The sequence below is a fragment of the Pongo pygmaeus genome, chromosome 16 (assembly GCF_028885625.2).
Source record: "Pongo pygmaeus isolate AG05252 chromosome 16, NHGRI_mPonPyg2-v2.0_pri, whole genome shotgun sequence".
Lineage (NCBI taxonomy): Eukaryota > Metazoa > Chordata > Mammalia > Primates > Hominidae > Pongo > Pongo pygmaeus.
Window position 1 is genome coordinate 26,723,778 of NC_072389.2, and position 26,958 is coordinate 26,750,735.

The 26,958-nt window shown below is 38.3% G+C and overlaps 1 protein-coding gene, 1 long non-coding RNA gene and 1 other non-coding gene across 3 annotated transcripts in view; 1 reads left to right on the top strand and 2 right to left on the bottom strand.

The window, feature by feature from the left end:
- The window catches only part of LOC129014667 (putative GED domain-containing protein DNM1P46), an 86,479-nt gene that overhangs the window by 49,433 nt on the left and 10,088 nt on the right, over positions 1 to 26,958 (top strand). The window lies entirely within an intron of this gene.
- LOC134738396 (uncharacterized) lies at positions 19,716 to 24,360 on the bottom strand. Its single transcript, XR_010124085.1, has 4 exons — positions 24,297 to 24,360; positions 22,668 to 22,850; positions 21,226 to 21,272; positions 19,716 to 20,640 (listed from the first exon to the last, which is right to left on the bottom strand). It is a non-coding gene; the product is annotated as an uncharacterized LOC134738396 (long non-coding RNA).
- Positions 25,955 to 26,086, bottom strand: LOC129014788 (U8 small nucleolar RNA). Its single transcript, XR_008494323.1, has one exon. It is a non-coding gene; the product is annotated as a U8 small nucleolar RNA (small nucleolar RNA).

The window sequence follows — 26,958 nt, forward strand, 5'->3', positions numbered from 1 at the left end:
TGTAATCCCAGCACTTTGGAAGGCTGAGGCAGGTGGATTGCTTGTCACCAGAAGTTATTTCCCAGCCTGGGATATAATACAAGACACCATCTCTACTAAAAGTAAAAATTAAAAGATTAGCCACGCATGGTGGCAGGGACCTGTAGTCCCAGCTGCTAGGGAGGCTGAGGTGGGAGGGTCAGTTGAGCCCAGGAGTGTGAAGTTGCAGTGAGCCATGATCATGCTACTGCACTCTGGGCAACAGAGCAACACTCTGCCTCAAAAAACAAAAATTAAGTTAGATTAATTTCAAAAACAATCATAGTGATAGTGAATTAATAATCTGTTGAGGCCAGGTGTGATGGCTCATGCCTGTAATCCCAATACTTTGGGAGGCTCAGATGGATGGATCACTTGAACCTGGGAGTTTAAGACCAGCCTGGCACCTGGTACACAGTAAGCATTCAATAAAGCTTGGCTAAAATGATATTTTTAAAACTAAGAAGACCAGCCTGGGCAACATAGGAAGACTACATCTCTACAAAAAAAAAGAACAAACAAAAACAGCTGGGCATGGTGGCAAACACCTGTAGTACTAGCTACTTAGGAGGCTGAGGTGGGAAGATGGCTTAAGCCCAAGTAGTGAGCTGTGATTGTGCCATTGTAGTCCAGCCTGAACAACGCAATGAAACTCCAGCTCAAAAATAAAAATAGTAATAATCTGTTGAAAATAAAGAGAAAATGCAATGGTGATTAATGATAATATAATGATTAACATTTCCTGAACTAAAATTGTATGTTTTATATTAGAAAAATGTTAAAACAGCAGTTATAATCTACATGATTTTTAATATTATGTTCTTATTGCATACATCACATGAATGGTAAAGTGGCACTGCAAAGGAAAAGATGTACCTTTACAATGGAGCTCTCTGGCAGCACCACTTTAATCAAATGGTCAAAGTAGGCACAACTAATAAAACCTGACACTGCATGCTTCCTGATGAGTTGAAATATGAAGTACACAATATTACCTATGGTATGTTCTTATCAAAAAAAAAAAAAAGGTTTAACATGAATCTAATGAAGCTTCCAGACCTAACTTACACTTTATATGGAATGTGTGGACTAGAGGAATAAGTTGGCAATACCAAGAAAAAGCAAGCAGACAAATCTGGAATGTGGAACATTCTACAGGACAAACAGCCTGGACTCTCCAAGAGTCAATGTAATGTGGCAAGAAAAAATAGAGGAATCATTCTAGAAAAAAACATTAGGAAAGAGACTCCAAAAGTGAATTATAGAGAGCACCAAGTTGTTTCTTCTGAAGATGCAAAGGAGATTTATTTTTAAGAATTCCATTAATATAATCCACCTATTAATAGAGATAGGAAGAAAAATTCTATACTCGTATCTTCAGATGTCATACCAAACTCAATAACCATTAATGTTGAAAACAAAGAGGAAACTGGTAAATACTTATTTAACATGATTTTATGCCAACACCAAGCATTAATGAGAATATAGAGCACTGAGCATTCTTTCATTAGTCAAAGCATTTTAACTTCTACAACCTTTTTGGAAAAGAGTTTAGATTACCCCCTAAAGTTGAACACACACATGTCCTATAATCTACCAATTTTATTCCTACACATACCCAACAGAGAGCTTGCGCGAATGCATGAAAATGTGTATGCAAGGTTTATAATAGCCAAATACAGAAAACAATCCAAATGCCCATTGCCAGTGATGTAGTATACTCATGCACTAAAAATGAACTACAGATACCTGCAACAAGGATGATTCCATAAACATAATATGAAATAAGAGAAGCCAGATACCAAAGTATACATATCATATGACTCAATTTAAATAAAATTCAAAAGCAGGCAAAATCATCATAGAGTTGGAAGTTATGGTAACTTCCTTTGGCAAAAACGGAGAGAACAGCGATTGGGAGAGGGCACAAGAGGGTCCCCGGGTATGCTGGCAACGTCGTACTCAATGTTCTGTTTCTTGACCCAGTGGCAGTTTCTTAGGTTTTCACACTTGCCAATAATTCATTAAGCAGTACATTTACCTCTTGTACATATTTCTGTATATTTCTAACACTTCAATAAAAAAGAATTATAAATTTTAAACCAGAAAGAAAGTACAAAGTCATCTCTAAATATCTAAAAAAAAAGAAAAGAAACATATATAACTATATATCATATTGGTGACAGAAGTAGGAAGTGAAGAATTATTTAAATTGATTTCAAAACTCAGTGTTTTGACTGTATGTATCATCCAGTGGGATATATCACCAGGGAAAAAAAGTACTTACAATGTACTTTGTAGTTTTGTTGTTAGTAACAATACATGTACTACTGTTTTTAAACTATTCTAAACTTTAAGCTAAAAAAAATAGATCATTATGTTAATGTTATTAATGGTCAAGATTTTTCTTTTTTTTTTTTTTGAGACAGAGTCTCACTCTGTTACCAAGGCTCAAATACAGTGGTGTGATCCCAGTAGCCACTGCCTCCTGGGTTCAAGCAATTCCCATGCCCCAGCCTCCCGAGTTGCCAGGATTACAGGTGTGCACCACCATGCTCAGCTAATTTTTATATTTTTAGTAAAGATGGTATTTTGCCATGTTGACCAGCTGATCTCGAACTTCTGAACTCAAGTAATCCACCTGCCTCGGCTCCCAAAGTGCTGGAATTACAGGTATGAGCCTCTGTGCCCAGCCAGGATTTTTAGCTTATGAAAAGAAAAATAAAAATTGTAAATCAAGAGGTACAAACAAATTTTAAATCTGAATTGGAGCCAGGTGCAGTGGCTCACACCTGTAATCCTAGCAACTTGGGAGGCCAAGGCGGGCAGATCACCTGAGCTCAGGAGTTTGAGACCAGCCTGGCCAACATGGTGAAACCCTGTCCCTACTAAAAATACAAAATTAGTCAGGCATGATGGTGCATGCCTGTAATCCCAGACACTCGGGAGGCTGAGGCAGGAGAGTCACTTGAATCAGGGAGGCAGAGATTGCGGTGAGCCGAGATCGTGCCATTGCACTCCATCCTGGGCAACAAGAGTGAAACTCCATCTCAATAAAAAAATCTGAATTGGAAAGGTATCAATAAACTCAGAATTTCTCTCTTTTTAAGAAACAACAGTACCCAGACCTGACTTCTGAAAATCTCTACAAGAAGAAAAAAAAAATCCTAGAGAACCCAGACTGCATTCTCTAACTACATCTTCTAAAAAAAAGTAAATGAGATTCCTTATGGAAGTGGTTTCAAAACTAGGAGCTGACTATTCCCAAAACAAGCCTGTGATAGCTCACTGCCAAGAAGCCCGCAAGCTATCAGAGACAGGAGTAGGCTCATGTCAAAGGGAAAAAGGAGCAAACTTGAATGGCTCCCACTGGATGGAGAGGAAACAATTTAAGCATCAAAAAGACTAATGACTGCAAAGGACTAGATGACATACATATACATATATACATCTATAAGTTCTTAAGACTATAAAATCAATTTCACTGGACATTTATGGAGATTTCTAAGGTACCAACTCACTGGACATTTACGGAGATTTCTATGGTACCAACTCTTTATTCTGAAAACTGACCTACCAAGAGAAACAATCAAGCATTTATCCTGCCTTGAGAAACAAATTCTATTTTAGGATAACCAAATAGTTGATCAGGGAAAGCTCTTCTGTAAGAAAACTTCCAACTACAAATAGAAAGGAAATTACAGAATAAGAAAATTATCATTTTGCATCTCTAAAGGATTATTACATGTAGACAATAATCGATTGATGTTAAAACTATAAAAGAGTGATGAGTTCCTGGCTCACAGATGAAGATATGAAGAAAGAAAAGAGTGATGGGAATATTTATAATAAGGCCGACAACATCTGACTCCAGTGATCAACTTTAACCCCTCTAATAGGGGCATATAATGTTTAGTTGTCTCACTTTCTATGAAGTAATAGGAAAAATACAGCACCAACTATGAAAAATTCCTATTTCCCTAAGCCATCCCCCCAAAAGAGCACTGAACCAAGGGTCCACGTATAAGCAGCCACGTGCAAGAAAGGAGAGGCAGGTGATAAAGGACTCTGTTAAATAACACCAAAAGGGTGCAATAAAGCTTCTGATGTTCCCATTTGGGCCAAGACAAGGGATAATTTGTAACAAATAAATGACACTAAAAAAAGAGACCAGGAATTAAGAGACTTAGGGATCACATTACCTAAACACAATCCTGGCTCAAAGAAAAATTACAAAATGACATGTATGAAACCATCAAGAAAATCTGAACACTAACTGGGTATTAGATGATATTCAGGGACTACCGTTGAACGTATTGGGAGTGATAATGAAATTGTGGTTATATATTTTTCTAATCTTTTTCTGTTACAAAAATATATTTGCTAATGAAATGATATCATTTTATTTAAAATACTCCAGTCAGAGAGAGAGGGGGAGAAAAAGGGAGAGGGAGAATGAAAGCAGGAGACATAGATGAAACAAGATTAGCCAGTATTGATGATTGCTGGAAGTGAATGATGCTACCTCATTATTCTAGTCTCTCTACTTCTATATATGTTGAAATTTTCCATAATAATAAAAAAAGATTTTGAGACAGGCTCTTGCTCTGTTACCCAGCTGGAGTGCAGTAGCATGATAATAGCCCACTGCAGCCTCAACCTCCCAGGGTCATGTCTCAGCCTCCTGAGTAGCTGGGACCACAGATCCGCACCACCACGCTAGACTGTTTCTATTTTTTCTAGAGACAGGGTCTCTAGACACAGTCTCTACCATGTTGCCCAGGCTGGTGTCAAACTCCTAGGTTCAAGTTATCCTGCCACCTCAGCCTCCCAAAGTACTGAGATTACACCCATGAGTCACCATGCCCAACCAATAATAAAGAAATTTAGTGAATGGGTTAACCTAAAATGTCTGTTAATATTCCTTTTGGCCGGGCATGGTGGCTCACGCCTGTAATCCCAGCACTTTGGGAGGCTGAGATGGGTGGATTATTTGAGGTCAAGAGTTCCAGACCAGCCTGGCCAACATGGTGAAACCCTGTCTCTACTAAAAATACTAAAAAAATTAGCTGGGTATGGCAGTGCATGCCTGTAATCCCGGCTACTCGGGAGGCTGAGGCAGGAGAATGTCATGAACCTGGGTGATGAAGATTGCAGTGAGCCAAGATCGCGCCACTGCACTCCAGCCTGGCTGACAGAATGAGACTTGGTCACCAAAAAAGGAAAAAAAAAAATTCCTTTCAGTTATTGCATTTGATGAGTCTGTATTAAATTTCCTATAATATATCCACTGCATGCTTCACACTAAATATATTGGCTTAATAAGAGAAATATTTATTTAAATTATTACATATAGAAACCACAATGATTACACACTGGTAAATGTGTTATCTAGGAAAATAAGCTTCAGATAGTTATATTTTCCTGTGAAAAAGATACAGATGCCAATAAAGGCTTCTAAATGCATAAAGGAGATCATGGCTAGTTATTTTCTGTAGCTGCTGATGAGAGAATAAGATGAAAGAGACTTAAATTATATTACAAGGACAGTAAAATAGATTTTTGCTTCATTTTTTCTTTCTCTTTGTAACAAATTACACCATCATACTCTTCTAACATTCTTTTAATCATTCATTAAACCCTTCAGCTTTGACTGAGTGCCTGAAATACACATTACTTTGCTGGCTCGGCACTGTGGGGTACAAAGGTGAGTAACAAAATGAGGTTCTACGCCTTTAAAATGCTTATAGGGGCCAGGTGCAGTGGCTCACACCTGTAATCCCAGCACTTTGGGAGGCCGAGGCAAGTGGATCACTTGAGGCCAGGGGTTCAAGACCAGCCTGGCCAACATGGTGAAAACCTATCTCTAGTAAAAATACAAAAATTAGTGGGACATGGTGGCATAAGCCTGCAGTCCCAGCTACTCATGAGGCTGAGGCTGAGAATCTCTTGAACCCGGGAAGCAGAGGTTGCAGCGAACTGACATTACACCACTGCACTACAGCCTGGGCAACACAGAGAGACTCTGTCTCAAAAAATAAATGAGTAAATAAGTAAAATAAAAACTAAAATAAAGTGCTTATGAGATCTTCAACCACAATTTTTCTTGTTCACTGATAGTAAACCTAATAGAGAATTCAGGATTTATCTTACACTTGAAATTTTGTTACTGATTACTGAAGAATTATCTACAAGCACCCAACTCTGAGTTTTACAGAAACCTGGCCTCAGGAGTTCTGAACCAAAGATTCACCAGTGGACTCCACAGGGTTTTCAGATCCCCTGAAATCATGTGCTAGGTGCTGACTGAATTTTTCTGGAGAGGCTATAATGGTTTTCATTCATCTGATTCCTCTCAAATAGTAAAAATCACCAATGGAATGGAGCCACACATCCTGTAGCAGAAACTTCTAAAAAAACAGGAAAAAGATAAAACATGGTACCATGTAACTGCTCAGCCTCCACAGATCCTGCTTCTGGAAGTTGAAACATAAATTCTTAAAACTTGCACAACCTTTTTTCTAGTGCTTGAATGACCTCTAGTGGCTATTTAAATTATCACAGCCAGTTGCTCACAGCAAGAATTAGGTTGGTGCAAAAGTTATTACGGTTTTTGCCATTAAAAGTAGTGAACTAAAGAACTAAAAGGTGTTGAGAAATAACAAAATTAAGACGGCATCACAAGGGAGCACCTGGCTCAATTTCAAGTTATTATATAAGCTCCCTACTATCCAACCAAATGTAGTTCACAATACAATGTGTGTGATACAAAACAGTCCACCAGATAGTTCAGTACACACCATTTTTTTAAATGAAATAAGTATGATTTTCCCTAAGTTCTTGCATTTCAAATTAATAAAGCATCAGCAAACACGCATGAAGAGAACAGTACCGGAATAAAAGATATAACAAGAACCTCGGGAATTAACACCCACACTTTCCTTTCAGTTGAGGCAGGACCAGAAATAATACAACGTCGACAAAGTACAACAACTGGAGTAGGAGAAACACTTTGAGAATACACACTGGCCACAGAACTCAACCTGAGTGAGCACAGGTAACAAATATGGTTCAGGAACTGCTGGGCCAAACTCTCCAAGTGGGAGTGCAGCAGCCGCAACAGCAAGTACCAGTAGAATGAGGGCAGCACATCACCCAGGGTGACCAGCAGGTCCCAGGTTACTTCACGTGCCCTCTGCCCAGTCCCTTGAGAATTCATGCAGCAGCAAAACATACCATCTTCCAGGCCCTGCTACAGGGAGTCCCAAGAATACTGATACACTTTCATTCACTTATTCTGAAATATTTGTCAGTATCTAGATATACACAAGACACTGTCTAGGCACTGGGGTGGAGTGTGGAATGAGACAGTTCACAATCCCTGTTCCAATGGAGCTTGTAGTCTAGTGTGGAAAGAGAAATAAATACATAAAATGCCAGGTGGTGATATATGCTGTGAAAAAGATCAAGTAGAACAATGGGGTTTGGAAATTACAGGGTGCCCATAGTATTCTTTTCTATAAGTTGGTCATCTCAATTCAAACTAGCTGTTCTTGAAGTGCTCAATACCTACAGTGGCTGGTGGCTACTATAGTAGATAGCACAACAAATCTGAAACTACCATTCATGCCTTTTTAGTTCATAATCTTTATCCTCTTTCTTTCTGAATGCTCAGAGAATTCATCCAACTGATCTTCAAATTCACTAACTCAGCTTCCTGAAGTATCCATACTCTACTGCAACTACTGAATCATTTAATTCAACAGTCATATTTTACACATTCGGAGACTCTTTCTTCACAGCTCCTGAGCAACACATGCCTGCTCTGACAATGCAGGAATATCCTCTAAAATCTTGAGACTTTCTCTTGGATTTTATGTTCTCTCCCATCTCCTACAGCTACTCCATCTCACTGGAGACCTTTTGCTCTGAGCCATCAGAAGGAACCATTTTTGAGATGCTAAGCCTTCTTACCTTCCTGGTAATACTGCCGTACATGCTCTTATCTTTTAGATAAAAATCTACTCGACACATCTCTGGGAACAAAGTTGGGTACCATTGGTAATCATATAGGTCACAATTCATTTATTTTAAGCCCCCACCAAAAAGGAAAAAATTAGACTTAGTGGCATTTTACTAGTAGCTCAGATATCCAACAATTTGCAGGAAATAGAGATGGAATTGTAAGCAAGGGAAATACAATGAAATTAAATTAATCTCCACCCAGACACTGTAAGGACAGCTGGGATACTATCCCAGCAATTGGCTACTGCAGTGAACCGCACAGAGAGAAAAGTTTCCAATTTCCCTTAAGGCTCCAAATACCAGCTGGCTACTATAGTGGACAACATGTTGCGGGAAGTCAGGGACCCCAAACAGAGGAACCGGCTGAAGCCATGACAGAAGAACATGGATTATGAAGATTTTATGGACATTTATTAGTTCCCCAAATTAATACTTTTGTAATTTCTTATGCCTGTTTTTACTGCAATCTCTCAACATAAATTGTAAAGATTTCATGGACACTTACCACTTCCCCAATCAATACCCTTGTGATTTCCTATGCCTGTCTTTACTTTAATCTCTTAATCCTGTCAGTTGAGGAGGATGTATATTGTTCCAGGACCCTGTAATAATTGCGTTAACTACAAAAATTGTCCAGCATGTGTGTTTGAGCAATATGAAATGTGGGCACCCTGAAAAAAGAACAGGATAACAGCAATTCTTCAGGGAATAAGAGAGATAACCTTAAACTCTGACTGCCAGTGAGCCGGGCAGAACAGAGCCAATTTCTCTTCTTTCAAAAGCAAATGGGAGAAATATCGCTGAATTCTTTTTCTCAGCATGGGATATCCCTGAGAAACAGAATGCACAGCTAGGGGTAGGTCTCTGAATGGGCCCCCCTGGGGCGTACCTGTATCTTACGGTTGAGACTGCAGGGGTGAAATAAACTCCAGTCTCCCATAGCACTCCCAGGCTTATTAGGAAGAGGAAATTCCCACCTAATAAATTTTGGTCAGACTGGTTGATCTCAAAACCCTGTCTCTTGATAAGATGTTATCAATGACAATGGTGCCCAAAACTTCATTAGCAATTTTAATGTCGCCTCGGTCCTGTGGTCCTGTGATCTCACCCTGCCTCCACTTGCCTTGTGATATTCTATTTCCCTGTTAAGTACTTGATGTCTGTGACCCACACCTATTCGTTACTCCCTCCCCTTTTGAAACTCCCTAATAAAAATTGCTGGTTTTTGTGGCTTGTGGGGCATCACGGATCCCACCAATGTGTGATGTCTCCCCCAGACACCCATCTTTAAAATTTCTCTCTTTTGTACTCTGTCCTTTTATTTCTCAAGCCAGCTGACGCTTAGGAAAATAGAAAAGAACCTACGTGATTATCGGGGCAGGTCCCCCAATAACAACACAGACACAGAAAGTTTTCCAATTCCTCTTAAAGCCCCAAATACCACACAACCAGCTTCAGCTCTACAAAATACCCTCTCCTTACCCCTTTTTAACCTCCTTCAGGACCTCTTGCTATGTCCCATAAAAAGTCTTGGTTCTTTTCACCTACACTGACTCTTGAGCCTCTCCCAGTTCAAGGGATAAAACTCTATTACCAATTAAGTGTAATATACATTAACAGAATAGGTAGAAAGTAATCTTTTATACTAAAACACTAAATTCAAGGTGAAAAGCCAGAAGAATTTGAATTTTGAATTATAAGCTATGATTTAACTAGCAAATACATTAGCTGTAACAAAATGTTGGACAGACTATAAGAAAACTGGAAATGAAAAGTCTTATTGAAAAACAAATGAAATAATGATGAGTAGAGTTCACAAGCGTTGTTAACTCTGCTGTGCCATTTTCATGATGGACTACATTGTAAATGAGCTGCTGTGTTTAAGCCTAAAGGTCCGTTGAGGTGATAGTTCTAGAACAATTTCCACAATCCCACAAAGAAAAATCAAGTGAAGGTCAAGGAAAGCTGCATGTTCTAAATTACAGAATCAACAACAATATTTCTTGTCATTCATCACATTTCAGTCATAAAAGACATTACCTCAACAACAGGTGTATTTTCCTGGAGCTCAGTTGTGTGAGAAGCCAGTAAACCAATCACCCAAGCAACGTTGGCCCGTCTGTAAATGGAGAGAAAACAGGCTCTGAAGAGTAGGTACTGAGGAAACTAACCCCAGCTAGTTACATTATGCAACGATGAGCATTAGATATAAGACGGTGAAACAAAAGTTGAATGTGACAGGTCAGGCCCACATTCCCCATTCACTGGGCATCTACACAGCCCAGAGAATCTCTCCCTCGTATACACAGGGAGACATGAACTGTAATGTCTGCTGCAATTCTGCAATAGCAACAAAATTTAAACAAGTTGTGGTGTAATAGTGAAAGGAAAAATAAAATTTTTTAAAAGCCTTAACAAGAGAAAAGAGCAAAACAGTAATTAATCATTTTATTGCTGAATACAGAGACATTTGGCTAAAGGTCTCTTTTCTAATTATTAGTAGATCAGTGAGTTTCTATGTAAGTGCTAAATATCTGAACAATAACATATCTGTATGCATTAAGTTTAAAAGAAATTTTTACAATCCAAACTTTTTACAGTATTGTACTATTTGCATAAACACTAGTCTTAATGAGGTGTTCCTTTAGTATCCAGCAGAAAACTGAATTTGATAAATCACTATTAATAAATCACATTCAGTGTGATTTGAAAAGGTATTTCATACAGAAAAATTAGTTTTGATGACTTTTTTTCTAATTGAAATGAATGGTGAGTTGATGAGAACTGCACTCATTTAGTGATGTCTGCATGTTGTCTGGGATAATCAGTATGTACTTTAGTCAGCTTTTATTTTTTACCTTCTTAAAGTAAACCTATGTGTGGCCAGGCGTGGCGGCTCACGCCTGTAATCCCAGCACTTTGGGAAGCCGAGGTGGGCGATCACAATGTCAGGAGATCGAGACCATCCTGGCTAACACAGTGAAATCCCGTCTCTACTAAAAATACAAAAAACTTAGCTGGGTGTGGTGGCAAGCACCTGTAGTCCCAGCTACTTGGGAGGCTGAGGCAGGAGAATGGCATGAACCTGGGAGGCGGAGCTTGCAATGAGCCGAGATCGCGGCACTGCACTCCAGCCTGGGCAACAAAGCGAGATTCTGTCTCAAAATAAATAAATAAATAAATAAATAAATAAATAAACCTATGTGGCACCCATGGAGGAAAACAAATCAGACTCAGAGAAGCACTACAGGGAAAAGGTCTGGGTTATCACAACTCTAACATACAGAGATAATTCTTAGAAATTTCAACACTTATTAAATTGCCCATTAAAATTTCTTAACGTACACAAATTAAAGAAGTTCTAGGCAATTGTAGAGTTAGCATCCCACCTCCGAATAAAAAGATTATAGTTTAAAAGTAATCATTTTGAAAAATATCTGTAGGATAATTGGAAAAGCCATCCTCCCACCTCAACCCCCCAAGTAGCTGGGACTACAGGCGTGCACCACCATGCTCAGCTAATTTTTTCAGCTTTTGTAGAGATTGGGGTCTTATTATGATGCCCAGGCTGGCCTTGAACTCCTGACAAACAATCCTCCCATCTCAGCCTCCCAAACTGCTGGGATTACAGGACTGAGCCATTGCACCTGCCTATCTCTTTTCAAAGACAAGCTCAAAATATTTTGAAACACTGAACCATTTTTTAATCTATGAAAGTAAAACGGCTACCAGATTTAATCAACTAAAATAAAAATGTATCAACATGCCAGTTATTTTTCCTAATATGACCAAAACAATTCCTATTACAACAAAAGAAAATGCACTACCTAAAAATCCTATATTTTTAAAATAGAAACTTTAAATAGCTTATGAATAGTCACTTTTTACCAAAATCCTAAATACAAGTACCACATGCCCTGTAGGCAACACCCTCACAGTACAGATACCTTCTCAAAATTCAGGTTTTCTCAGGTCACCACTCCAGGTGCCCCCAGTGACTTGACACTGTACCTCAGAAACAACCCATCTCCATGACAGCGTCTAAGGCACCACTGTTTACCAAACCTTCATGCACTGACAAATGTCCCACATCTGCACTGTTCAATCCAGTATCCACTAGACACATGACTATCAAGCCCATAAAATATGACAGATGCAAGTGAGGAACAAAATATTTATTTAAATTAATTTTTTTTTTTTTTTTGGAGACAGGATCATCCAAGCTAGAGAGCAGTGGCTCAGTCTCCACTAACTGCAATGCCTCCTGGGCTCAAGTAATCCTCCAAACTCAGCCTCCCAAGTAGCCGGGACTATAGGTGTGTGTCACACACCTGGCTAATTTTTGTATTTTTAGTAAAAACGGGGTTTTGCCATGTTGTCCAGGCTGGTTTTGAGCTCCTGAGCTCAACTGATCTGCCCACCTTGGCCTCCCAAAGTGCTGGGATTACAGGCATTAGCCACTGCATCTGGCCTTAACTTTTATTTTAAAAATTACCCCCACAGTTGAGGGTGAGGGAGACAGTACCCTGGGGCCTGGTAGGCACAACAAATAGGACGAATAACAATACATACCTCATGTTGTTAAAAGAAACAAAGGATACAATACATGTGCAGAAAGTACCATTGTGTCTGACAATACGTGCTGAATGAGTAAGCTATTAATTTTTCATTTAAATAGCCCCCATGAAGTGAATGGCTACCACATTAGAGCAGAACTAAAATTTTGTTGTTACTTTTTCATTCGTTGACTTGTTTATTATCTCTCTCCCCAGCAGCCCAGAAGATCCATGAAGGCAGGGCTGTATCCCGATCACCACTGTGACACCTAGACAGTGCTTGGAGCACACTCGGGCATCTGAAAATGTATGTTGAACAAACGTATCAACATCAAAAGCAAAATAAACATATTAGTAGGAAAGGAGTGCATAAAAGTATGGCTGTACAAGGCAAACAAAATGCAAACAGGATTGCCAATGTAAATCTCAGTAGAATTCAAGGCTAAACTCTTCAGAAAAAGATTCCCTTTAAACTAAAAACTGTATGACCTACAGAAGATCTAAGGTGCGAATCTTTATACACCAAATAACAAAGCATGCAATGTAAACCCATAGCAGTGGTAAACTTCAATTTTCTTCTCCTCCAAGCACAGAGAGAAGGCAATAATGAATATATTAATCAATACATTCACACATTCAGGTATCCTAAATAAAAACTAATGAAGTCAAAGTAACAGACGTATCAAACTCTACACCCTACAAACAGTGACCACCCTTATTCAGTGGGAGGCTGCATAGGATGGTGTCTAACACTCTAGAATTCAAAGTCTTGGACCTAGCTCTGGCCCACCATTGGAGGTGAGGGAGACAGTACCCTGGGATAATTACTCATCTTTCATGGGCCTGGTAGGCACAACAAGTAGGACCAATAATAATATGTACCTCATGTTGTTCTAAGAATCAGGAGATAATCCACATGCAGAAATTACCATTGGGTCATGACAACTGGTGCTGACTGAGCAAGCTACTATTACTACATTATTATAGATAGTTGACTACATTCATGGCATACATTAAAAATGATTTTATATTAGACCACAAAGATAAATTTTTAGAATTCCCTAGGGCAGAAATTATAAAGGACTCATTTTGATGTAGTAAAAGGAGAAAAGTAAAAATAGCAAATATAACCCAAAAAGCCTAAACACTTGTGGAATTAAAAGCACTTCTGCTGGGCATGGTGGCTCATGCCTGTAATCCCAGCACTTTGGGAGACTGAGGCGGGTGGATCACTTGAGGTCAGAAGTCCAAAACCAGCCTGGCCAACATGGTGAAACGCCATCTCTACTAAAAACTACAAAAATTAGCTGGGTGTAATGGTGGGTGCCTGTAATCCCAGCTACTCGGGAGGCTGAGGCAGGAGAATTGTTGAACCCAGGAGGCGGAGGTTGCAGTGAGCTGAGATCATGCCACTGCACTCCAGCCTGGGCAACAGAGCAAGACTCCCTCTCATAAATAAATAAATAAATAAATAAGTAAATAAAGCACTTCTATATACCTTATACCTCATATTAAAAAGTGAAAACTTTGGCCGGGTACAGTGGCTCACACCTGTAATCCCCAGCACTTTAGGAGGACAAGATGGAATGATCACTAAGGCCAGGAGTTCAAGACCAGCCTGGCCAACAAAGTGAGACTCTGTCTCTCCAAAAAAAAAAAAAAAAAAAAAATTGTAATTTAGCCAGGCATGATGGCATGTACCTGTAGTCCCATTCCAGCCTGGGGCACACAGTGAGACCCTATTTTTTTTAGAGTAAGTCTCTAAAAATAATAACAATAAAATAAATAAATGAAAGAAAAGAAAAAATAAAAGGGAAAGGGAAAGAAAGCAAGCGTCTGTAAATCACAATCATGTAAGTAACACAGATCCAAACTTATGAGACATTCTCTCTCTTTAATGGTTGCAGACTAAACACTCGACACTCACTTTTCCGAACCCTCTAGAGTCTCTAAAATACAAGCTCTTTTTATTAAAGGAAAATTGGAAACAAAAAGGAGGGCTAAAAGTGGACTAGAAAGTTTGAGAAAATCTCAGATGCAGACATGCAAAAATAAAATTAAGACTGACAGAGAATCAACAAAGGAATCCCCTGTCTAAGAACCACAGGTAGACAGACGTTCCCAAGGAAGCCTCAGGGACTTGGAATAAACTAAGACAAAAAGAAAGAATGAGCCACAAGACAATCATCAGATTAAACAACTGCACAAGGAAAAATTGTGTCCTTGTACAAGGAACAGTTGAGCCAATCAGACCGTGTCTCTTTTCCATCTCCCTTCCCTGGTACATGGAATAAACCCTGCAGCCCTGGCCTCCTGGGTAAATGCGGAAAATTGTTCCTACAGTGAGCAATCCACCTTGCTCACTGGATGGATGGATGCAGGAAGCAGCGACTGTGGTCCTCCACATACTGAAGCGGGGAAGGGGTTAAATGAGGAAAGCCAGCTCCACTGCAAAGAAAAACCCACCCTGGCAATTGCAGAGGCCTCCAGCCTGCCTATCTGATCTTCAGCCAGCTGGAACCCCAAATTAAACTCTACCAGTCAACAGGCCTCAGCTACCCACATACCGGCCCTTTCTTTACAGGAGAGGCTATTGGAGAAAGAGACTTAGGCAAGAATAAAGCAAACTCGTATTGCCAACTTCTATATCAATCAATTTCATCATTTATTCATAATATAAACGAAGAACCAGAGATCACCAGGCATTTGAGAAATAAACAGCGTTAAAAAGCAGGACCATGATGAAAAAGAAGTGACCTATAAGTTCAAGAGAGAAGAATACAATGTTTATAATCCAAATTTTGTTCCCTTTTTATCAAAGTCCAGGTTCCAGGCTTATATTATATAATCCTAACGTTTAGCCTTAAACGTTAATAACAATATTTAATTCTAAATTCTGCTCCAAGAAGAGAATTTTTATAATCCTAATATTTATCCTCAAATTCAAAAGTACACGCCAAATATAGGCAGCTAGGAAAAAGGACCAATCAGAGAAAAAGAACATGAACAAAAACTTTCAAATATGATTGTTCAAATTAAAAAATTAACTGGAAATCCTAAATAATAAAATGAGTGGGGATAAATACCAAGCTTGAGAGCTCAAAGATAAAGTCAAGGGAGAGCAATAAAAGAAGAAAGTTTGCATGGATACAAACAGGGAACAATCGACACTGGGGCCTATTTAGGGTGGACGGTGGGAGGAAGGAGAGCATCAGAAAAAATAACGATTGCTCCTTACTAAGCTTAGTGCCTGGGTGACCAAATAATCCGTACAACAAACCCCCATAACATGAGTTTACCTATATAGCAAACCTGCATATGTACCCCTGAACCTAAAATAAAAGTTTAACAAAGAGAGTTTGGCAGTTCTTCAAACAGCTGAACACAGAGTTACCATTTTATCCAGCAATCTCACTACTGCAGGAGAAATAAAATTGTATATGTTCACACAAAACCTTGTGGACAAATGTTCAGAGCGCCATTATTCATAATAGCCAAATGTGGAAACAACCCCAAATGTCCATCAAGACCACATAAGCAAAATGTGGAACAGCCATACAAAGATTATTCAGGTAGAAAAAGAATGAAGTACTCACACATTCCACAATATGGAGGAACCTTGAAAACATTATGCTAAGTGACAGAAGCTAGACACAAAAGGCCACATACTGTATGATTCCATTTATATGAAATATGAAGAATAGGCAAATCAGCCAACAGGAAGCAGATTAGTTGTTGCCAGGGGTTGGAGAAGAATGGGTACTGGGTTTCACTGGGTGAGAAAACTGTTCTGAATTTAGATAGTGGCAATGGTTGAACAACTTTCAGTATACTGACACCTACTGAACTGCACACATTAAAATGGTGAATTTTATGGTATGTGAATTATATCTCAATAAACAAGAGAAAGTGAGAAAGCAAAAGAAAATTTGAAAAAAGAGTCAAGAGACACAAACCCACACACCCATCCTGTAGGGGTTTCAGGAACAGAAAAAGGATGAAATAAGAGAGGAAGAAATCTAAGAAGTAATATAAAAGCTAAAGGAGGAGTGAAGAGGATAGGCATTGTGGCTTACACCTATAATCTCAGCACTTTGGGAGGCCAAGGCAAGTGGATCACTTGAGGTCAGGGGTTCGAGACCAGCCTGGCCAACATGGTGAAAACCAATCTCTACTGAAAACACAAAAATTAACTGGGCATGGTGGCACACACCTGTAATCCCAGCTACTCAGGAGGCTGAGGCAGGAGAATCACTTGAACCTGGGAGGTGGAGGTTGCAGTGAGCCAAGATTACCTCACTGCACTCCAGCCTGGGTGACAGAGCAATACTCTATCTCAATATAAATGGAAAGAAAAGAAGGGAAGGAAGGGATGGGAGAGGGGAAGGAAGGCATGGGAGAAGGGAAGGAAGGGGAAGAAGGGGAGAGAGGAAGGGAGAGAGGGAGGGAGGGAGGGAGGGAGGGAGGCAGGAAGGCAGGCAGGCAGAAGCAAATTAGTAAAAAGAGATGGCAGGAAGGCAGGCTGAAGCAAATTAGTAAAAGAGATTCCTAGAGACAATCTAGTAAAATCTACAGGTCTGGAATAAAAAGAAATGCTAACTCAAACAAGACACACAAAAGCGGGGGAAAAAAAGGTAAGGTTGACCCCCAAGTCCTACAGAGCTACAGTTAGTACAGGGAAGAGAGCTCAAACACCAAAGCATGGCAAAGAGGTAAGCCACTGAGAGGTCTTCTTCAAAAGAGAGCAAAACAAAAAATCTACCAGCCGGGCATGGTGGCTCAGGCCTATAATCCCAGCACTTTGGGAGGCCGAAGTGGGTGGATCACCTGAGGTCAGGAGTTCAAGACCATCTGGTCAACACGGTGAAACCCCGTCTCTACAAAAATACAAAAATTGCCAGGCATGATGGCAGGTGCCTGTAATCCCAGCTACTCGGCAGGCAGACACAGAAGAATCGCTTGAACCTAGGAAGCAGAGATTGCCGTGAGCTGAGATTGCGCCACTGCACTCCAGCCTTGGCGACAGAGCGAGACTCCGTCTCAAACAACAAAAAAACCCTATCCAATGATAAAATATAATCAACGAAGAGGAGAACTACAGCAAAGAAACAGGAAAACTGTGTTTTTATTAAAAAATTAATGATGGATGAGCATTTACTTTACCTTATTCAAGTATAAAACTCTTATTTAAAAAATAGAAAAATTCTTCCTAAATTCATATCTCAAAAAGGCACTTGCCACAGTAAAAAGCAACCAGTGTAATGAGAGAATATATTTGCAATCACTTATCTGACACGGGGTTAATATCTAGAATATATAAAAAATACCTACAACTCAACAACATAAAACTCAATATAAAAATTGGCAAATGACTTGATTAGACCTTTCTCCAAATAGCCAACAATCAAACAAAAAGATGTTCAACATCACTAGTCACAAAATACAAATCAAAACCATGAGATACTACTTCACACCCATAGGGATAGCTGTCAGCAAAAAACAAAAACAGAAAACACTAATGTTCATAGCAGCATTGTTCACAATAGCCAAAAGATATAAACAAGCCAGTGCCCAACAACAGATGAAAAAATAAACAAACTGTGGTATATACATACAAAGGGATATGATTCAGCCTTAAAAAGGAATGAAATGCTGACACGTTAGTTGCAACATGGATGAAACTTGTAAATGAATGCAGCCCAATTGTCCTATAGAACTGATGCTTACAGTCTTTTAAAATAAAGATAGAAATTGAGCCTCCCAGTCTTAAAACTTGAGAAAGTTACATTTGTCTTATCTGAATTCCTTTGTTGGGAAACCAACCATCAGGCCTCCCAGATAGTTATCAAGGAACTGAAACTTACCAGATCACCACATCTGGACCATAAGACACCAGACCACCTCACTCATCACAATTGCCTAACCAACTACCTGCTTCCTGTCGACCAACTTCTCTTCCCCACCCTTCCCTAACTCCTGTTTTCCCATACATGGTTACATTTCTTCCCTGCTAAATAAACCTCTGGTTTTAGTCAGTTGAGGTGACAAATTTGAGATTGATCTCCCATCTCCTTAGCTGCAGCACCCAGTTGAAGCCTTCTTCCCTAGCAACACTCATCGTCTCCGTGATTGGCTTTCTGTGCTGTGAGCAACAGGACCTAGACCAAACTCCTTGATGTTTTGGTAGCAATATGAGGTACTCACCATAAGCAAATTCACCAAGATAGAATAAGTAGAGTACAGGTCACCAGGACTGGGGAAGGGAAAGGGAAAGTTACCGTTTAATGGGTAAAGAGCTTCTGTTTAAGATGGTGAAAAAGTTCTGGAAATGAATAGTGGTGATGGTTATACAACAATGGGAATGAACTAAATGCCACTGTACACATAAAAATGGCTAAAATGGAACATTTTAAATTATGCATAATTTACAATTAACACATTTTAAAAATTACAGTATTACACTATTACTATATATGAATTATACCTCACAAAGTTGATTGGCAAGGATAGAAGGATATACAATTTGATAAATACTCAATGTTGGAAGTTCTAACAAAAGGCATTTTAAACACATTGACTGGGATTATATATTGACACAATTTATTTGAGCACTTCAGCAATTTTTCAGAAGTCACAATGATATTTACTGCCTTCTATCCATTTGTTCTAATTTGTTCTAATTCTATGAATCTTCCCTAAAGGGAAAAAGAAAAAGCGGGCACAAAGATTTAATCTCAAAAATGTTCATCGCAATGTTGTTTCCAACATTATAATACTATCCAAAATTAGTAAGCAAAATGATCAGATATTCACAACATATAAAAAGTTTACCTTAATTATTATGTATTTTATTTTTAAATGTTAATAACATTAAAAATACATAATATATGTGTTATGGGGGAAAACAAACATAAAATTATATCATGTGATTCTAATTTTTATAGGAAAAACAAAACTAAGAAATAAATATACCTACTTCAATAATAATTATCTCCCAGACTAAGTTAAGGACCCTTTATCATATGCTATGAAGGTAATATAACCTGAGATCAGAGAAAACCTCACTAGAAGTGGCTTTGAATGAAGGAGAATAAAAGAAGATTCCTACCAGAGAAATTGTCTACCTCAGTATCATTTTATTCAAATTAAAACAGTTTTACAATCAAACTTCATTAAAAGCAGAGGAAAAATAGTATGTGTGAATTTTGGTATCCAAGGGGATACTAGAACCAGTCTCCGGGCTGATACAGAGGGATAACTGTACTTGGAAATGATTTGGGATATCTGTTTGAAAATGTTAGCAGGGGGCACCCCATTCAAAGATATAACACGTTTTAAATAAAAGTGTTTAAATAAATATTTCATTGATTCATTTTTAATGAGCATACCATCAGCCTTCTCAAAGTATTAAATGCTCAAAGTATTAAATCCTACTTTCTATTACCAGATTTTACTTTGGGACAGTAACATTACAAGATGTATAATAAGAATTACCCTTATTATTAAGCATTTTCTAAACTCCTATTGTTTCACCCATATTTTACCAGCATAGAAGAATAATTATTATACTACTGCCACAATTCACAAAATCCTTTCACCTCCGATTTTTCATGTGCTTGTCCTAACAATCATGAGATAAGCAAGCTTCATGATAATAACTGCAACTTCTACAACCCCAACCCCACTGTAAATGAAATACCCACTAAGAATCAGGCACTATATAAAGTATCTCATATATTTACCTCATTCAAAGTGGAATAATTACCAAAAATCTATGAAGTGGTTATCTCATCCCCATCCCAATTTTATAGATGAGGAAACTGCGGCTCAGCAATTAAAGTAATTGGCCCAGAAAGCAGATCTTTGATCCACACCCAGGTCTGTCTGAATCCTAAACCTATGCCATTTCCTTGTTCCACCCACCCTCCCCAGGAAACAGAGAATGAGAAAAAGATAATCATTTGTCTGAGTCTTATAGGCAACCGGAACCCAGAGCCTTCTAACACTTGATCTATGGTGCTTTCTACCTGGTATGTCACTTCTATAAAAAGCAAGGACACTTCCTTCCATTGGGAGTTTATAAATCATAATCTCATTAGATTATAAATAACATCATAGGGAAGCTACATGCTACATGAGGGACAGATAAGCATGGCCAAGGGAAATTTTGAGGAAGTATAACTAAATTAATACACAGGGATCAGGGTTGAAGTATTTTATAACCAATACTCAAAACAGTTAACAGCCTGGCGCAGTGGCTCACACCTGTAATCCTAATACTTTGGGAGTCAGAGATGGGAGAATCACTTGAGCCCAGGAGTTCAAAACCAACTTGGGCAACATAGTGAGAGACCTTGTCCCTATGAAAATAAAAAAACAAGAACACTTAATAAAGTTTCCAGGAGTAGCTTAGATAATCCCAGCATTGTATATTAGGAGAAGGGCTATTTTTAAATATTCTAGAATTTATAATTGGAATGCCCATAAAAATTGCCTATGAGTAGAGTCATCATTATGTCAGAAAAATTTATGATAATTATTTGGGACTCTGCTTTTGATAAGTATGTATGCTGTAACTACTTAATAAAGTCATGAAAAAAAATTTTTAAATATAAATGTTACTTACATATCGCAGTTTAGAGCTATCTGCGAATGCTGGATTAGCAATTGGAACTAGAATAAAAAATGTAAGTGTAAAAAAAGAAAAAATTAAAATATTTAAGTCACGAAACACAGAAAGTGACAGCAAAGTTAACAGCTCAGATCTTCATAAAAAGGAAATTTATACTGTACACCAAAAGTGATATTTATGAAATTACAAAGGCACTTGTATATGAATAAGATTAAAATAAAAACGAAGAACAGTACTTTTAGTTTCTCCTAACACTTTATATTCTCTAAATGACTGCCCTTACCTGATAGACACACACCAACTATAGAAAAAAGTAAACTTAATAATATCCTGGAAGCAAATGAACTTAAATTCTTTCAAGCCAATTCCCAAATGAGGGCCCACTACAGAAAACACCTCTGAACCACCATAATTCCTTTCTGAGGATGACTCCAAACACTCTGCCAACCGATGCTAAACATGAGCCAAAAGAAACAAAAAACAAAAAAAAACTCTGACAAATTCCCATGAGCTTACCAATGGACCAAGATAGTCCAAAAAGTAATATTCCCAGAGGATAGGAAAAAAATTTCTTAGAGGATTGATGTCTTCCTTCAAGGTCACAGCAGAAACCTTGCAGGTTACCAGATGACCCAGTAAAGGAACCAACACCCACAACCCATTCCACATGGGCAGTTCATTCCAGTCACTGATGAGAAGGGAAAAGGTCTTATGATATCACGTGTTTTTTTTTTTTTTTTTGAGATGGAGCTTTGCTCTTTTTGCCCAGGCTGGAGTGCAATGGCGCGATCTCAGCTCACTGCAACCTCTGGCTCCCAGGTTCAAGTGTTTCTCCTGCCTCAGCCTCCCCAGTAGCTGGGATTAGAGGAGTGCACCACCATGCCAGGCTAATTTTGTATTTTTCGTAGAGACGGGGTTTCACCATGTTGGCCAGGCTGGTTTCAAACTGCTGACCTCAGGTGATCCACCCACCTCAGCCTCCCAAAGTGCTGGGATTACAGGCATGAGCCACTGCACCTGGCCCAATTTCATATATATATATATATATTTTTTTTTTTTTTAAGACGGAGTCTCGCTGTCGCCCAGGCTGGAGTGCAGTGGCACAATCTTGGCTCACTGCAGGCTCAGCCCCCCACCGGGGTTCACGCCATTTTCCTGCCTCAGCCTATATATTTTTTTAAAATCTTACAAGTTAACATAAAATGGAAATCTGAGTATTACAAGCAACAACAACAACAACAACAGAAAGTTCAAAATCACCATCTACTCTCATCTACTGTAAGACCTAAGGATTAAGCAGAGGATAATTTCCATAAACCTAAAATCATGATAAATCAGTTTTTTCATGGTAGTTAAATCAAATTGCTATTTTAGCACTTGTTTGAGCCTCTAAAAAACATAAATTTAAATGCATAAGTCACATCACAGAGGCCTACCAGTGGGGAATGGAGGAGCCTGGTGGCCACCTCCTGGTGACCAGCCACCACGCACAAACAGCAAAGGAGATTAAGCTTGGCTCAGGAGGTCCTCGAGCTCTTCGCAATGGAGTCGATCTGTGAGCACACTTGTTGCAAAAAAGTCATTCCAATCTTGGTCTTTCAGAAATTATAACTTATCCACTGCCAAGGAAAGAAAATAACAGAAGTATGAATGATGAGAAAGACAACTACTGGAAACACTACATGAGAAATAAACACAGAATTATGACAGCTAAGATGAGGACAAAGAAAACACGACACTGTCAAAACCAAAAATACTCCAAAGATGACACTACTTCTATTTGTCCTTCTATATTTCCCATCTCTTTATCTATCCATGGAAACTTTTTAACCACTTCAATGGAAAACTATGCTTTCAAACCAAGCAGATGTCTAAAGCAGAATTGTCCCACAACCTAGACTATAACAAAATGTAAAGTTGAATACAACTGGAGTAAAAGACAAAAGAGCCTTTGTATAAATAAATCAACCCGCAAATATTGCAAAAAGCACAAATCCCACAGTTATTAAAAAGTTCCAATAAAATTACTGTAAAAAATGATGAGGAAAACATGATAGCTAAAATCACCTGAAATGCCTACCTCCAAATCCATATACAAAAAAAGGGCAAAATCTAGGAAATGTGATACCCCCTAAAATTAACATATTTTTGGCTGATCTCAATCTTTAGACAAAACATATTATAAATATAATTTCCCAAATAACTCAAAGAAGAAAAAGGAAATAGTATTTCCCGGTAATAATTCTCTAGGTTTGCATAAATAGACCTACTTGGCAATGAAAGCACTATTATTAATATTTGGCTTCACTTTGGTCTTTAAACGTCCTTCTCCACAGGTTTTTCTGGTTGTTTTTATCGGTAATTAAGTTGACTGATATAAACCCTTAGCTGGTTTATTGAAACCTAAATATATTTTAAATTTACTTCAAATCATAGATTCTACTCTAGCCACAATGAATAATTTTCCCCAAATTGAGTTCAACAGCTTAAAATATAATTTGTTAAACAAACAAACAAAAAAAAAGTTTAAGGTATGTAAAAATTTCTGACTTTCACCCTAAATAAGATTTTCATTAGCTCAACAGAAATGTAATAATTATCCCTTAAGTATCTCCACTACCACACCATCTCCACAGTCATGAAACACCTAGTCCCATTCTCAAATGTTCTGGTCCCACCAATAGAATCCCAATCTTTCCTTGTTGTCCCCAACCCTGTGCACCTACACCTGCCATAAATGGTGGAAATTCAACCAGCTCTATGAAGGGAAGGGAGGAGACCCTCCCCCAACCCACTCTACAGGAAAACTTGCCCAGATCTATAGGAACCTCCCCACACACAAGAGGACAGGACAGCCCAGACTCAGCTGAGAAATGTCCACAGCTGGCACAAATGAATTACAGATTATTTACAATTCACATTAACACTGCTCCAAGAATATAACCAACTGTCAAGACAAAAAAAATTTAGTTATTCACATACAAATATTCCATTTCTGAATAAATTTCACATTTGTATCTGTATACAAAGAGTCTACATGTTCGATAACTCCTTTATGATCTTACCTGAAAATGCTGGTAGATGCAATATTTTTGGATCAAATTTAACTGATGGTGGTTTTTTCATTACCTGTGGTTAAAAAAAAAAAACTTTTGAGACAATTTTTAAGATGGATATCTGTCTCCTTATATGTCCCTTATATCAAATAATAAATCAATGAGGACAAAAAAAGAATGTGTAAAATTTGTTACCAAAAAGAATAAGAACGATGCCTTTTCAGATTAAAACATACATATATAGATAATAATTTATTTTCTAAAATAATTTCAATTGATATCTGTAATAAAATACAGCCTCAAAGAAAAAATTCACCCCTATCTTGGCTTACTCTTTAGATAATTTACCTCTAATTAGAAATTCAGTCATTCAACAAATATCTATTGGGTACCTGCCAAGGTAAGGCTCTATGTCAAGGGTTAAGGGGGATACAAAAATATAAAACACACAATCCTATTTTCAGAGAGCTGACATTCTGGTTGGGAAGATGAGACAAACATTTGATAAACAACAAAATATTTCACAATTGAAAAGAGGTAGGACATAACTACAGACAAAACCCTGGACAGAAAGAATTTTTTTGTAAATAGTAGTTTAGAGAATACAGCAAGCACTTTACTTGATATAGTTGAGACCGGGTTTACAGAAGAGGTAGGGGGTGGGTTGAGGTCTTGAAGAATGGTTAGAACTTTATGGTTATATCAGAGAAGACACCATTCAAGGAAGCCATAATAGCATGAACTGGAAAGTGCACAATTTATTTGAGAAATGTGAAGAAACCATGTAGTTGGATCCATGAGCTTAGGATGGCCAGATACTGCATCTTGAGACTTTTAGTTAAAAATTCAACCATCATTTCTATACCTAACTCCTGCAAAATTTCTATATGTAGTATTTTTAAAACCTTTACCAATTAAGTAACCAGCATTACCGTATTTACGGTAGTATTCTTACTAAAATGCATATTCTCATTCTAATCTCATAATCCAAATTAATAATCTCATTCTAATCATGAGAAACCCTTAGATAAGCCTAAATTAAGGGACATTCTTCAAAACACTGAACCAGTTACTCTTCAAAGTGTCAAGGACTTGAGTCATACGTTTTATAACCTGTATTACAAAAACATACAAAGGCCAGGTGCGGTGGCTCACATCTGTAATCCCAGAACTTTGGGAGGCCTAGGCAGGTGAATCATGAGGTCAGGAGTTCAAGACCAGCATGGCCAACATGGTAAAATCCCATCTCTACTAAAACTACAAAACTTAGCCATGCGCAGTGGCAGGCACCTGTAATCCTAGCTACTCAGGAGGCTGAGGCAGGAGAATAGCTTGAACCCGGTCGGCAGAGGTTGCAGGGAGCTGAGATCACACCACGACACTCCAGCCTGGGTGACAGAGTGAGACTTCATCTCAAAAAAAAAAAAAAAAAAAAGACAAACTGTCAAGGTCATGAAAGGCAAGAAAAGTCTGAGAAATTCTGACAAAACCATGAAAGACTACGGCAGACTATACGAGACTAGGGAGGCATAACAACTAACTGTAATGTGGGATCCTGAACAACAAAAAAAAAAGGACATTAGAGGCAACTGGTAGAATTCAAATAAATTTGGTAGTTTAGTTAACAGCACTATACTCATGTTTTATTTTTCCTTTTTCAGAAAGAATTCAAAAGGAGCAATCAGGGTATTGCATGACATCATTATACAGAGATATGAATCAAGTATGATGCAACTCCAACTACCACATTCTACTGCCCTCCAAAAGGAGGAACAGGTAAGGATTATCCTGCCTGACTAGCACTATACCAATGCTAATTCCCAGGTGTTGTTAACTATACTATAGACCTATAAGATGTGAACATTAAGAGCAGCTGGGCAAAACGTATACAGGAACTCTCAACTATTTTTTAACCTTCTCTCTAAGACTAAAAGTAGTTTAAAATTAAAAGTTAAACACAAAAATGTCCACTGACTAAGGCTTCCCATAAACTATCAAATATGGTTATAAGAGGAAAAAAAGAAACAAAGAATATCGTCTAAGGCAAGCTTGTGCAACCCACAGCCCATGGGCTTCATGCGGCCCAAGGCGGCTTTGAATGTGGCCCAACACAAATTCCTAAACTTTCTTAAAACATTGTAAGATGTTTTTTGCAATTTTGTTTGTTTGTGTTTTAGTTTATCAGCTATCGTTAGTGTATTTTATGTGTGACCCAAGACAATTCTTCTTCCAGTGCCGCCCAGGAAAGCCAAAAGACTGGACACCCCTGGGAAAGATATCACAAATTGTTCTAGAAAACCCACTTTGAAAATGCACCAATGCACATCAAACTTAGCATAATAAAGTTACTCTGCCACACATATGAACTCACAAAAAGGATTAGCTCCATTATGAAAAATAGCTAAATAATCTATATAAAATGCTGTCTGTCTAGAAAATAAACATGAATCCAAGAACCCTTTGGTATAAACCACAGTATTGTTCCCAATGAGATACGAAAAGACAGTCATGAATTAATACAGAAAAAGAGATTTAAAAAAGAAAAAGAAGGCTGGGCGTGGTGGCTTACACCTGTGATCCCAGCACTTTGGGAGGTGGAGGCGGGCAGATCACGAGGTCAGGAGATCAAGACCATCCTGGCTAACATGGTGAAACCCTGTCTCTACTAAAA